The following is a 14,749-nucleotide window of genomic DNA, read 5'->3' on the forward strand; positions in this document are numbered from 1 at the left end:
GAAACCCACAACGAGTGTTCTTACTAAGTACCAAATTTGTAAACAAATGTAAAAACCCTGGTAAAAACCGTAATTTTTTTTGCCGAATAAAGTAAACAAGTATTTCTGGCTCAGACACAAAATGTCTCTTTCGCAAAATGTCGCTACAGGGACTTAGAATAAAATAATAATAATAATGTATGAACTTTATTGCCCATAAACACATTAGGTACACAAAGAATAGAGTTTAGGTACATATGGAGCAAAGGCGGACTTATTGCTCAAAAATCTCGATTTTCAAAGAAAAATCATTTATTGAAGTTATATACATATAGGTTAGGTAGTACTTACATAAAGTTAAACATTTGACGGGAATCTAAATTAAAACGTTTTTATTTGTTGATATAGGGATGTTCCGTTAAGAAATTATCTGTTCAGAAAATTGTCAATAATTGGTAATTTTAAAAATTATTACTTTGCAAAATCCATACTAATATTCTGTCAAAATCTGAAAGTTACGCTTTCACGGCTAAACCGTTGGACCAAATTCGATGAAATTTGATATGCATGTAGTTAAAGACTCCCCTTCAAACATAGGCTACGTTTTTTTTTCCAAAAATCAACCCCCAACTGACTATAATGGGGTCGAAAGTTTGTAAGTAAATCGTCCGTTCCGCTTTCGCAGATAAATTCATGCGGGCGAAGCCGCGGCCAATAGCTAGTTAAAATATCATTAAAAAAATCATTTCTTCAACGCAACTAAAAAGTTATCATTTATTTCCTCGCCGTTATTGAAACAACAACAAATAAACAAATATATTTATTCTCTGCTTGGGTTAAAATACATTAAAACGTAATGACGCCCGCTAGCTTTCCTCGTATCCTTCAGTCTTCATATCATTGAGTCCTAGCTCCTCGTTCTGTTCGTGTGAGCGCTCGTATCTCGTTATCTTAACACCTGTAATCAAAGACAAAACTATAGACAAATCAAGCCAAATGAGACAGAACATTTCTATACAATTTTCCGGCCTATCTCATACAAAGCGTCTCAGAGGTACGCCTCATTGCTACGTTGCGCACATTTCTTTCAAACCACGCAACGAATTATACACCTAAACCTTCCTCAGGAACCACTCTGTCCATTGGTGAAAACAGCATGAAAATTCGTGCAGTCGTTTTTTGTGTTTCGCTAACAGACAGACGCTGCTGAGGAAATTGTTGTATATTTATTGTATGGATATAAATATATTTTTTTCTCTATTAAAGTTTCAATGATTGCGACTGATTTTCTAGTATATATAGTATTTGTGACTAATGGTGTAATTTACAATCATAACCAGAATCTATTGACTAAAGATTTTCAGTAAAGTCTACTTTTGACCAACCAACTTAACCAATCAAATCAGTCAAAAATAACGTTGACTTGATCAACATTATGATTGGTTAAAAGCGGCTTGAGTTTTGACCGGATAAGAGATTTGACTGCAACACGCACACGACACGGGGGAAAGAGACGGCATGTGGACGTGCTACGTATTTAGGAGATTAGGAGATTACATTTTTAATTTAATTTGCCATTTCTAAAATTTCAAATTACTTGATATATGTGACTAGATAAGATATCTGATACAATAATTCCATACAAACATTCAGAATGTAAATCTTTCATAAACATTCACTTACACAGTAGGTACCTATCGGATATCTCAATCTAGGAATTAGTTGGGTGGCAGCATGTCTAACGACAGCTGTCAATGTCATAAAATACCGCCTTTTTATTTGTAAAAAGTACGAAACTACTTTTGATTTGGACATTACACGGAGACGACGAACGAAACCAAGAGAGTATAATTAGAATCCCTCGAGATTTAACCCATAATCCTCACACCACATCTTTCCAGGGATTCTGTATGTTTTTAAGGATTTACCTTCGTCTGGTGTGGTCGGGTCGTCGGCCAAGCTCTGAACATACGAGTTACCAGCGGGGTCGTCCAACACTATGGTCACTGCACGGTTACCGTCCAACACTTCTTGGAGCTTCTCTATGAATCTGTGAACATCATTATTATAAATAAATTAAAGTAAGGACAAATCACACAGATTTGTATTACGGGATACTAACTCAACGATACTACATTTTATAACATATACATATATAGATAAACATCCAAGACCCGGGCCAATCAGAAAAAGATCATTTTCCATCATGACTGAAATAATGTGTATTGGCAATTACAATCCTCCTAATATTATAAAGGCTAACGTTTGTGAGGATGTGTGTATGTACGTTTGTTACTCTTTCACGCAAAATCTATTGCACAGATTGCTATGAAATTTGGTACACGGGTAGAATATAACCTGGAATAACACATAGGGTAATTTTTATCCCGAAATTGCCACGGGAGCGAAGCTCGGGGGCGCAGCTAGTGTAAATATAATATTGGAACCCAAAAAATACAAATTAAAAAACCCCCGACTTTATCATTATTCATTTCGTTACTACTTTTGAACGGCTGAGCCGATTTTGATCAAACATATCTAAGAGCTGCCGCACAAAAATTACCTATAAAAAAAAACCGCATTCTAATCGGTTCAACCGTTGATGAGTTACGGTGCCCCGTACACAGACATACTTAGGTTCAAACTTAAAACATTTTGCAACAATTGACAGCGAAAAATTTTTTTTAAATTAGAATAATTCAACTTAATTATCTAATGCAAATCTTGGTGGCCAGTGCAGTTGATTTACTTGAGCACATTGTAATTTCTTGGACAAACTCTGATAAAAAGTTTTTTATATTTATTTATGTACACAACATAACAGTGTAAATATAAAACTTACAAATAGGAAAGTGTATTATTTATTTCTATAGAAATTTCTTCCAGTAGACCCGCGAAAGAAGAATGGGAAAAAAAGAAAATTACAATAAACTTAAATATTTTATGTGTAATGTATAAAACATGTATAAGAACTACATATAGTAAATAAGTAAATAAACTATAATAGTAAATACAAATAATATATATGTATATTAGGATCAAACAGAAAGGAGATATTCCTTAACCCTTTTCTTAAAGACCGAAATTGTTTTTGACTCCTGTATACTAATTGGAAGTAGATTCCATAACTTGACTGCTTTTAATTATGACCTTATTATTTAATTATTTTTTAAGGTTTTTTAGGTTAAGAAGAGATGAAAATCACGTCACTCAAAGGGCATTGAAGATGGAAGTAAAGGGTTCCAGGAATAGAGGAAGACCTGAGAAGAAATGGATGGAGGATGGATACGGTTAATTATTATTTTTGAAATGATTACAGTTGCAGTCGTTCGCTGGCGAGCCCCGGCGCGTCGCCCGCAGCCCGCAGCTGGTCGGCCGTGGCCCGCAGCAGCCCCTCCGCCGTCGTGAACCTGCCGCCCAGCGCGCGCCCGCCCGTCTCCAGCTCCAGCTCTGCTATTGACATGCTGCACGTTTCCGACTGAAGGTTATATCAATATATTAGGACAAATCACACAGATTGAGCTGGCCCCAAAGTAAGTTCGAGACTTGTGTCATGGGATACCAACTCAACGATACTATATTCTGTAACATATACATACCTATATAGATAAACATCAACAGAAAAAGATCATTTTCCATCATGACCCTAAAGCACAAGCACAGCAACGAAACCTGAAAAAACAGCACTCCTTTTTGAGCAGTCATGTAAAATGTTGTTTTTTTTTTTCAAAAATAAATTAAAAAGCCAAATTTCTTCTCTGGTTATCTACATCCAGGAAGTAGGTATGTAGATAGGTGCATAGCTAAGAAATTTTAACTATTATTTCGATAGGTACACAATCGCAAAACTCGGACAGATGCCGACGGCGACTGCACGAACATTGCATTGTTTGTATGAGAATTTTTATTTACCGCAATTCACAACCACAACCATTTCATAAAACTAGCCGAATCAGACAACAGAACTAAATCAAAACAATAATTCTATTCCTATAGAAAAATATTTGATATGATGTTTTGCAAATATGGGATGAGATATTGTATGAAACCCACAACGAGTGTTCTTACTAAGTACCAAATTTGTAAACAAATGTAAAAACCCTGGTAAAAACCGTAATTTTTTTTGCCGAATAAAGTAAACAAGTATTTCTGGCTCAGACACAAAATGTCTCTTTCGCAAAATGTCGCTACAGGGACTTAGAATAAAATAATAATAATAATGTATGAACTTTATTGCCCATAAACACATTAGGTACACAAAGAATAGAGTTTAGGTACATATGGAGCAAAGGCGGACTTATTGCTCAAAAATCTCGATTTTCAAAGAAAAATCATTTATTGAAGTTATATACATATAGGTTAGGTAGTACTTACATAAAGTTAAACATTTGACGGGAATCTAAATTAAAACGTTTTTATTTGTTGATATAGGGATGTTCCGTTAAGAAATTATCTGTTCAGAAAATTGTCAATAATTGGTAATTTTAAAAATTATTACTTTGCAAAATCCATACTAATATTCTGTCAAAATCTGAAAGTTACGCTTTCACGGCTAAACCGTTGGACCAAATTCGATGAAATTTGATATGCATGTAGTTAAAGACTCCCCTTCAAACATAGGCTACGTTTTTTTTTCCAAAAATCAACCCCCAACTGACTATAATGGGGTCGAAAGTTTGTAAGTAAATCGTCCGTTCCGCTTTCGCAGATAAATTCATGCGGGCGAAGCCGCGGCCAATAGCTAGTTAAAATATCATTAAAAAAATCATTTCTTCAACGCAACTAAAAAGTTATCATTTATTTCCTCGCCGTTATTGAAACAACAACAAATAAACAAATATATTTATTCTCTGCTTGGGTTAAAATACATTAAAACGTAATGACGCCCGCTAGCTTTCCTCGTATCCTTCAGTCTTCATATCATTGAGTCCTAGCTCCTCGTTCTGTTCGTGTGAGCGCTCGTATCTCCTTATCTTAACACCTGTAATCAAAGACAAAACTATAGACAAATCAAGCCAAATGAGACAGAACATTTCTATACAATTTTCCGGCCTATCTCATACAAAGCGTCTCAGAGGTACGCCTCATTGCTACGTTGCGCACATTTCTTTCAAACCACGCAACGAATTATACACCTAAACCTTCCTCAGGAACCACTCTGTCCATTGGTGAAAACAGCATGAAAATTCGTGCAGTCGTTTTTTGTGTTTCGCTAACAGACAGACGCTGCTGAGGAAATTGTTGTATATTTATTGTATGGATATAAATATATTTTTTTCTCTATTAAAGTTTCAATGATTGCGACTGATTTTCTAGTATATATAGTATTTGTGACTAATGGTGTAATTTACAATCATAACCAGAATCTATTGACTAAAGATTTTCAGTAAAGTCTACTTTTGACCAACCAACTTAACCAATCAAATCAGTCAAAAATAACGTTGACTTGATCAACATTATGATTGGTTAAAAGCGGCTTGAGTTTTGACCGGATAAGAGATTTGACTGCAACACGCACACGACACGGGGGAAAGAGACGGCATGTGGACGTGCTACGTATTTAGGAGATTAGGAGATTACATTTTTAATTTAATTTGCCATTTCTAAAATTTCAAATTACTTGATATATGTGACTAGATAAGATATCTGATACAATAATTCCATACAAACATTCAGAATGTAAATCTTTCATAAACATTCACTTACACAGTAGGTACCTATCGGATATCTCAATCTAGGAATTAGTTGGGTGGCAGCATGTCTAACGACAGCTGTCAATGTCATAAAATACCGCCTTTTTATTTGTAAAAAGTACGAAACTACTTTTGATTTGGACATTACACGGAGACGACGAACGAAACCAAGAGAGTATAATTAGAATCCCTCGAGATTTAACCCATAATCCTCACACCACATCTTTCCAGGGATTCTGTATGTTTTTAAGGATTTACCTTCGTCTGGTGTGGTCGGGTCGTCGGCCAAGCTCTGAACATACGAGTTACCAGCGGGGTCGTCCAACACTATGGTCACTGCACGGTTACCGTCCAACACTTCTTGGAGCTTCTCTATGAATCTGTGAACATCATTATTATAAATAAATTAAAGTAAGGACAAATCACACAGATTTGTATTACGGGATACTAACTCAACGATACTACATTTTATAACATATACATATATAGATAAACATCCAAGACCCGGGCCAATCAGAAAAAGATCATTTTCCATCATGACTGAAATAATGTGTATTGGCAATTACAATCCTCCTAATATTATAAAGGCTAACGTTTGTGAGGATGTGTGTATGTACGTTTGTTACTCTTTCACGCAAAATCTATTGCACAGATTGCTATGAAATTTGGTACACGGGTAGAATATAACCTGGAATAACACATAGGGTAATTTTTATCCCGAAATTGCCACGGGAGCGAAGCTCGGGGGCGCAGCTAGTGTAAATATAATATTGGAACCCAAAAAATACAAATTAAAAAACCCCCGACTTTATCATTATTCATTTCGTTACTACTTTTGAACGGCTGAGCCGATTTTGATCAAACATATCTAAGAGCTGCCGCACAAAAATTACCTATAAAAAAAAACCGCATTCTAATCGGTTCAACCGTTGATGAGTTACGGTGCCCCGTACACAGACATACTTAGGTTCAAACTTAAAACATTTTGCAACAATTGACAGCGAAAAATTTTTTTTAAATTAGAATAATTCAACTTAATTATCTAATGCAAATCTTGGTGGCCAGTGCAGTTGATTTACTTGAGCACATTGTAATTTCTTGGACAAACTCTGATAAAAAGTTTTTTATATTTATTTATGTACACAACATAACAGTGTAAATATAAAACTTACAAATAGGAAAGTGTATTATTTATTTCTATAGAAATTTCTTCCAGTAGACCCGCGAAAGAAGAATGGGAAAAAAAGAAAATTACAATAAACTTAAATATTTTATGTGTAATGTATAAAACATGTATAAGAACTACATATAGTAAATAAGTAAATAAACTATAATAGTAAATACAAATAATATATATGTATATTAGGATCAAACAGAAAGGAGATATTCCTTAACCCTTTTCTTAAAGACCGAAATTGTTTTTGACTCCTGTATACTAATTGGAAGTAGATTCCATAACTTGACTGCTTTTAATTATGACCTTATTATTTAATTATTTTTTAAGGTTTTTTAGGTTAAGAAGAGATGAAAATCACGTCACTCAAAGGGCATTGAAGATGGAAGTAAAGGGTTCCAGGAATAGAGGAAGACCTGAGAAGAAATGGATGGAGGATGGATACGGTTAATTATTATTTTTGAAATGATTACAGTTGCAGTCGTTCGCTGGCGAGCCCCGGCGCGTCGCCCGCAGCCCGCAGCTGGTCGGCCGTGGCCCGCAGCAGCCCCTCCGCCGTCGTGAACCTGCCGCCCAGCGCGCGCCCGCCCGTCTCCAGCTCCAGCTCTGCTATTGACATGCTGCACGTTTCCGACTGAAGGTTATATCAATATATTAGGACAAATCACACAGATTGAGCTGGCCCCAAAGTAAGTTCGAGACTTGTGTCATGGGATACCAACTCAACGATACTATATTCTGTAACATATACATACCTATATAGATAAACATCAACAGAAAAAGATCATTTTCCATCATGACCCTAAAGCACAAGCACAGCAACGAAACCTGAAAAAACAGCACTCCTTTTTGAGCAGTCATGTAAAATGTTGTTTTTTTTTTTCAAAAATAAATTAAAAAGCCAAATTTCTTCTCTGGTTATCTACATCCAGGAAGTAGGTATGTAGATAGGTGCATAGCTAAGAAATTTTAACTATTATTTCGATAGGTACACAATCGCAAAACTCGGACAGATGCCGACAGCGACTGCACGAACATTGCATTGTTTGTATGAGAATTTTTATTTACCGCAATTCACAACCACAACCATTTCATAAAACTAGCCGAATCAGACAACAGAACTAAATCAAAACAATAATTCTATTCCTATAGAAAAATATTTGATATGATGTTTTGCAAATATGGGATGAGATATTGTATGAAACCCACAACGAGTGTTCTTACTAAGTACCAAATTTGTAAACAAATGTAAAAACCCTGGTAAAAACCGTAATTTTTTTTGCCGAATAAAGTAAACAAGTATTTCTGGCTCAGACACAAAATGTCTCTTTCGCAAAATGTCGCTACAGGGACTTAGAATAAAATAATAATAATAATGTATGAACTTTATTGCCCATAAACACATTAGGTACACAAAGAATAGAGTTTAGGTACATATGGAGCAAAGGCGGACTTATTGCTCAAAAATCTCGATTTTCAAAGAAAAATCATTTATTGAAGTTATATACATATAGGTTAGGTAGTACTTACATAAAGTTAAACATTTGACGGGAATCTAAATTAAAACGTTTTTATTTGTTGATATAGGGATGTTCCGTTAAGAAATTATCTGTTCAGAAAATTGTCAATAATTGGTAATTTTAAAAATTATTACTTTGCAAAATCCATACTAATATTCTGTCAAAATCTGAAAGTTACGCTTTCACGGCTAAACCGTTGGACCAAATTCGATGAAATTTGATATGCATGTAGTTAAAGACTCCCCTTCAAACATAGGCTACGTTTTTTTTTCCAAAAATCAACCCCCAACTGACTATAATGGGGTCGAAAGTTTGTAAGTAAATCGTCCGTTCCGCTTTCGCAGATAAATTCATGCGGGCGAAGCCGCGGCCAATAGCTAGTTAAAATATCATTAAAAAAATCATTTCTTCAACGCAACTAAAAAGTTATCATTTATTTCCTCGCCGTTATTGAAACAACAACAAATAAACAAATATATTTATTCTCTGCTTGGGTTAAAATACATTAAAACGTAATGACGCCCGCTAGCTTTCCTCGTATCCTTCAGTCTTCATATCATTGAGTCCTAGCTCCTCGTTCTGTTCGTGTGAGCGCTCGTATCTCGTTATCTTAACACCTGTAATCAAAGACAAAACTATAGACAAATCAAGCCAAATGAGACAGAACATTTCTATACAATTTTCCGGCCTATCTCATACAAAGCGTCTCAGAGGTACGCCTCATTGCTACGTTGCGCACATTTCTTTCAAACCACGCAACGAATTATACACCTAAACCTTCCTCAGGAACCACTCTGTCCATTGGTGAAAACAGCATGAAAATTCGTGCAGTCGTTTTTTGTGTTTCGCTAACAGACAGACGCTGCTGAGGAAATTGTTGTATATTTATTGTATGGATATAAATATATTTTTTTCTCTATTAAAGTTTCAATGATTGCGACTGATTTTCTAGTATATATAGTATTTGTGACTAATGGTGTAATTTACAATCATAACCAGAATCTATTGACTAAAGATTTTCAGTAAAGTCTACTTTTGACCAACCAACTTAACCAATCAAATCAGTCAAAAATAACGTTGACTTGATCAACATTATGATTGGTTAAAAGCGGCTTGAGTTTTGACCGGATAAGAGATTTGACTGCAACACGCACACGACACGGGGGAAAGAGACGGCATGTGGACGTGCTACGTATTTAGGAGATTAGGAGATTACATTTTTAATTTAATTTGCCATTTCTAAAATTTCAAATTACTTGATATATGTGACTAGATAAGATATCTGATACAATAATTCCATACAAACATTCAGAATGTAAATCTTTCATAAACATTCACTTACACAGTAGGTACCTATCGGATATCTCAATCTAGGAATTAGTTGGGTGGCAGCATGTCTAACGACAGCTGTCAATGTCATAAAATACCGCCTTTTTATTTGTAAAAAGTACGAAACTACTTTTGATTTGGACATTACACGGAGACGACGAACGAAACCAAGAGAGTATAATTAGAATCCCTCGAGATTTAACCCATAATCCTCACACCACATCTTTCCAGGGATTCTGTATGTTTTTAAGGATTTACCTTCGTCTGGTGTGGTCGGGTCGTCGGCCAAGCTCTGAACATACGAGTTACCAGCGGGGTCGTCCAACACTATGGTCACTGCACGGTTACCGTCCAACACTTCTTGGAGCTTCTCTATGAATCTGTGAACATCATTATTATAAATAAATTAAAGTAAGGACAAATCACACAGATTTGTATTACGGGATACTAACTCAACGATACTACATTTTATAACATATACATATATAGATAAACATCCAAGACCCGGGCCAATCAGAAAAAGATCATTTTCCATCATGACTGAAATAATGTGTATTGGCAATTACAATCCTCCTAATATTATAAAGGCTAACGTTTGTGAGGATGTGTGTATGTACGTTTGTTACTCTTTCACGCAAAATCTATTGCACAGATTGCTATGAAATTTGGTACACGGGTAGAATATAACCTGGAATAACACATAGGGTAATTTTTATCCCGAAATTGCCACGGGAGCGAAGCTCGGGGGCGCAGCTAGTGTAAATATAATATTGGAACCCAAAAAATACAAATTAAAAAACCCCCGACTTTATCATTATTCATTTCGTTACTACTTTTGAACGGCTGAGCCGATTTTGATCAAACATATCTAAGAGCTGCCGCACAAAAATTACCTATAAAAAAAAACCGCATTCTAATCGGTTCAACCGTTGATGAGTTACGGTGCCCCGTACACAGACATACTTAGGTTCAAACTTAAAACATTTTGCAACAATTGACAGCGAAAAATTTTTTTTAAATTAGAATAATTCAACTTAATTATCTAATGCAAATCTTGGTGGCCAGTGCAGTTGATTTACTTGAGCACATTGTAATTTCTTGGACAAACTCTGATAAAAAGTTTTTTATATTTATTTATGTACACAACATAACAGTGTAAATATAAAACTTACAAATAGGAAAGTGTATTATTTATTTCTATAGAAATTTCTTCCAGTAGACCCGCGAAAGAAGAATGGGAAAAAAAGAAAATTACAATAAACTTAAATATTTTATGTGTAATGTATAAAACATGTATAAGAACTACATATAGTAAATAAGTAAATAAACTATAATAGTAAATACAAATAATATATATGTATATTAGGATCAAACAGAAAGGAGATATTCCTTAACCCTTTTCTTAAAGACCGAAATTGTTTTTGACTCCTGTATACTAATTGGAAGTAGATTCCATAACTTGACTGCTTTTAATTATGACCTTATTATTTAATTATTTTTTAAGGTTTTTTAGGTTAAGAAGAGATGAAAATCACGTCACTCAAAGGGCATTGAAGATGGAAGTAAAGGGTTCCAGGAATAGAGGAAGACCTGAGAAGAAATGGATGGAGGATGGATACGGTTAATTATTATTTTTGAAATGATTACAGTTGCAGTCGTTCGCTGGCGAGCCCCGGCGCGTCGCCCGCAGCCCGCAGCTGGTCGGCCGTGGCCCGCAGCAGCCCCTCCGCCGTCGTGAACCTGCCGCCCAGCGCGCGCCCGCCCGTCTCCAGCTCCAGCTCTGCTATTGACATGCTGCACGTTTCCGACTGAAGGTTATATCAATATATTAGGACAAATCACACAGATTGAGCTGGCCCCAAAGTAAGTTCGAGACTTGTGTCATGGGATACCAACTCAACGATACTATATTCTGTAACATATACATACCTATATAGATAAACATCAACAGAAAAAGATCATTTTCCATCATGACCCTAAAGCACAAGCACAGCAACGAAACCTGAAAAAACAGCACTCCTTTTTGAGCAGTCATGTAAAATGTTGTTTTTTTTTTTCAAAAATAAATTAAAAAGCCAAATTTCTTCTCTGGTTATCTACATCCAGGAAGTAGGTATGTAGATAGGTGCATAGCTAAGAAATTTTAACTATTATTTCGATAGGTACACAATCGCAAAACTCGGACAGATGCCGACGGCGACTGCACGAACATTGCATTGTTTGTATGAGAATTTTTATTTACCGCAATTCACAACCACAACCATTTCATAAAACTAGCCGAATCAGACAACAGAACTAAATCAAAACAATAATTCTATTCCTATAGAAAAATATTTGATATGATGTTTTGCAAATATGGGATGAGATATTGTATGAAACCCACAACGAGTGTTCTTACTAAGTACCAAATTTGTAAACAAATGTAAAAACCCTGGTAAAAACCGTAATTTTTTTTGCCGAACAAAGTAAACAAGTATTTCTGGCTCAGACACAAAATGTCTCTTTCGCAAAATGTCGCTACAGGGACTTAGAATAAAATAATAATAATAATGTATGAACTTTATTGCCCATAAACACATTAGGTACACAAAGAATAGAGTTTAGGTACATATGGAGCAAAGGCGGACTTATTGCTCAAAAATCTCGATTTTCAAAGAAAAATCATTTATTGAAGTTATATACATATAGGTTAGGTAGTACTTACATAAAGTTAAACATTTGACGGGAATCTAAATTAAAACGTTTTTATTTGTTGATATAGGGATGTTCCGTTAAGAAATTATCTGTTCAGAAAATTGTCAATAATTGGTAATTTTAAAAATTATTACTTTGCAAAATCCATACTAATATTCTGTCAAAATCTGAAAGTTACGCTTTCACGGCTAAACCGTTGGACCAAATTCGATGAAATTTGATATGCATGTAGTTAAAGACTCCCCTTCAAACATAGGCTACGTTTTTTTTTCCAAAAATCAACCCCCAACTGACTATAATGGGGTCGAAAGTTTGTAAGTAAATCGTCCGTTCCGCTTTCGCAGATAAATTCATGCGGGCGAAGCCGCGGCCAATAGCTAGTTAAAATATCATTAAAAAAATCATTTCTTCAACGCAACTAAAAAGTTATCATTTATTTCCTCGCCGTTATTGAAACAACAACAAATAAACAAATATATTTATTCTCTGCTTGGGTTAAAATACATTAAAACGTAATGACGCCCGCTAGCTTTCCTCGTATCCTTCAGTCTTCATATCATTGAGTCCTAGCTCCTCGTTCTGTTCGTGTGAGCGCTCGTATCTCGTTATCTTAACACCTGTAATCAAAGACAAAACTATAGACAAATCAAGCCAAATGAGACAGAACATTTCTATACAATTTTCCGGCCTATCTCATACAAAGCGTCTCAGAGGTACGCCTCATTGCTACGTTGCGCACATTTCTTTCAAACCACGCAACGAATTATACACCTAAACCTTCCTCAGGAACCACTCTGTCCATTGGTGAAAACAGCATGAAAATTCGTGCAGTCGTTTTTTGTGTTTCGCTAACAGACAGACGCTGCTGAGGAAATTGTTGTATATTTATTGTATGGATATAAATATATTTTTTTCTCTATTAAAGTTTCAATGATTGCGACTGATTTTCTAGTATATATAGTATTTGTGACTAATGGTGTAATTTACAATCATAACCAGAATCTATTGACTAAAGATTTTCAGTAAAGTCTACTTTTGACCAACCAACTTAACCAATCAAATCAGTCAAAAATAACGTTGACTTGATCAACATTATGATTGGTTAAAAGCGGCTTGAGTTTTGACCGGATAAGAGATTTGACTGCAACACGCACACGACACGGGGGAAAGAGACGGCATGTGGACGTGCTACGTATTTAGGAGATTAGGAGATTACATTTTTAATTTAATTTGCCATTTCTAAAATTTCAAATTACTTGATATATGTGACTAGATAAGATATCTGATACAATAATTCCATACAAACATTCAGAATGTAAATCTTTCATAAACATTCACTTACACAGTAGGTACCTATCGGATATCTCAATCTAGGAATTAGTTGGGTGGCAGCATGTCTAACGACAGCTGTCAATGTCATAAAATACCGCCTTTTTATTTGTAAAAAGTACGAAACTACTTTTGATTTGGACATTACACGGAGACGACGAACGAAACCAAGAGAGTATAATTAGAATCCCTCGAGATTTAACCCATAATCCTCACACCACATCTTTCCAGGGATTCTGTATGTTTTTAAGGATTTACCTTCGTCTGGTGTGGTCGGGTCGTCGGCCAAGCTCTGAACATACGAGTTACCAGCGGGGTCGTCCAACACTATGGTCACTGCACGGTTACCGTCCAACACTTCTTGGAGCTTCTCTATGAATCTGTGAACATCATTATTATAAATAAATTAAAGTAAGGACAAATCACACAGATTTGTATTACGGGATACTAACTCAACGATACTACATTTTATAACATATACATATATAGATAAACATCCAAGACCCGGGCCAATCAGAAAAAGATCATTTTCCATCATGACTGAAATAATGTGTATTGGCAATTACAATCCTCCTAATATTATAAAGGCTAACGTTTGTGAGGATGTGTGTATGTACGTTTGTTACTCTTTCACGCAAAATCTATTGCACAGATTGCTATGAAATTTGGTACACGGGTAGAATATAACCTGGAATAACACATAGGGTAATTTTTATCCCGAAATTGCCACGGGAGCGAAGCTCGGGGGCGCAGCTAGTGTAAATATAATATTGGAACCCAAAAAATACAAATTAAAAAACCCCCGACTTTATCATTATTCATTTCGTTACTACTTTTGAACGGCTGAGCCGATTTTGATCAAACATATCTAAGAGCTGCCGCACAAAAATTACCTATCAAAAAAAACCGCATTCTAATCGGTTCAACCGTTGATGAGTTACGGTGCCACGTACACAGACACACTTAGCGTTCAAACTTAAAACATTTTGCAACAATTGACAGCGAAAAATTTTTTTAAAATTAGAATAATT

At 35.4% G+C, this 14,749-nt stretch overlaps 3 long non-coding RNA genes across 3 annotated transcripts; all 3 read right to left on the minus strand.

Moving 5' to 3' along the window:
- Positions 1-784: 784 nt before the first annotated feature.
- On the minus strand, positions 785-2,885 carry LOC128681984 (uncharacterized). The gene is made up of 2 exons (XR_010370296.1): positions 1,908-2,885; positions 785-937 (listed from the first exon to the last, which is right to left on the minus strand). It is a non-coding gene; the product is annotated as an uncharacterized LOC128681984 (long non-coding RNA).
- Positions 2,886-8,830: 5,945 nt separating this feature from the next.
- Positions 8,831-10,931, minus strand: LOC128681985 (uncharacterized). Its single transcript, XR_010370297.1, has 2 exons — positions 9,954-10,931; positions 8,831-8,983 (listed from the first exon to the last, which is right to left on the minus strand). It is a non-coding gene; the product is annotated as an uncharacterized LOC128681985 (long non-coding RNA).
- Positions 10,932-12,853: 1,922 nt separating this feature from the next.
- LOC128681986 (uncharacterized) lies at positions 12,854-14,729 on the minus strand. Its single transcript, XR_010370299.1, has 2 exons — positions 13,977-14,729; positions 12,854-13,006 (listed from the first exon to the last, which is right to left on the minus strand). It is a non-coding gene; the product is annotated as an uncharacterized LOC128681986 (long non-coding RNA).
- Positions 14,730-14,749: the final 20 nt, after the last annotated feature.

This window comes from Plodia interpunctella, chromosome 29 (genome assembly GCF_027563975.2).
Source record: "Plodia interpunctella isolate USDA-ARS_2022_Savannah chromosome 29, ilPloInte3.2, whole genome shotgun sequence".
Lineage (NCBI taxonomy): Eukaryota > Metazoa > Arthropoda > Insecta > Lepidoptera > Pyralidae > Plodia > Plodia interpunctella.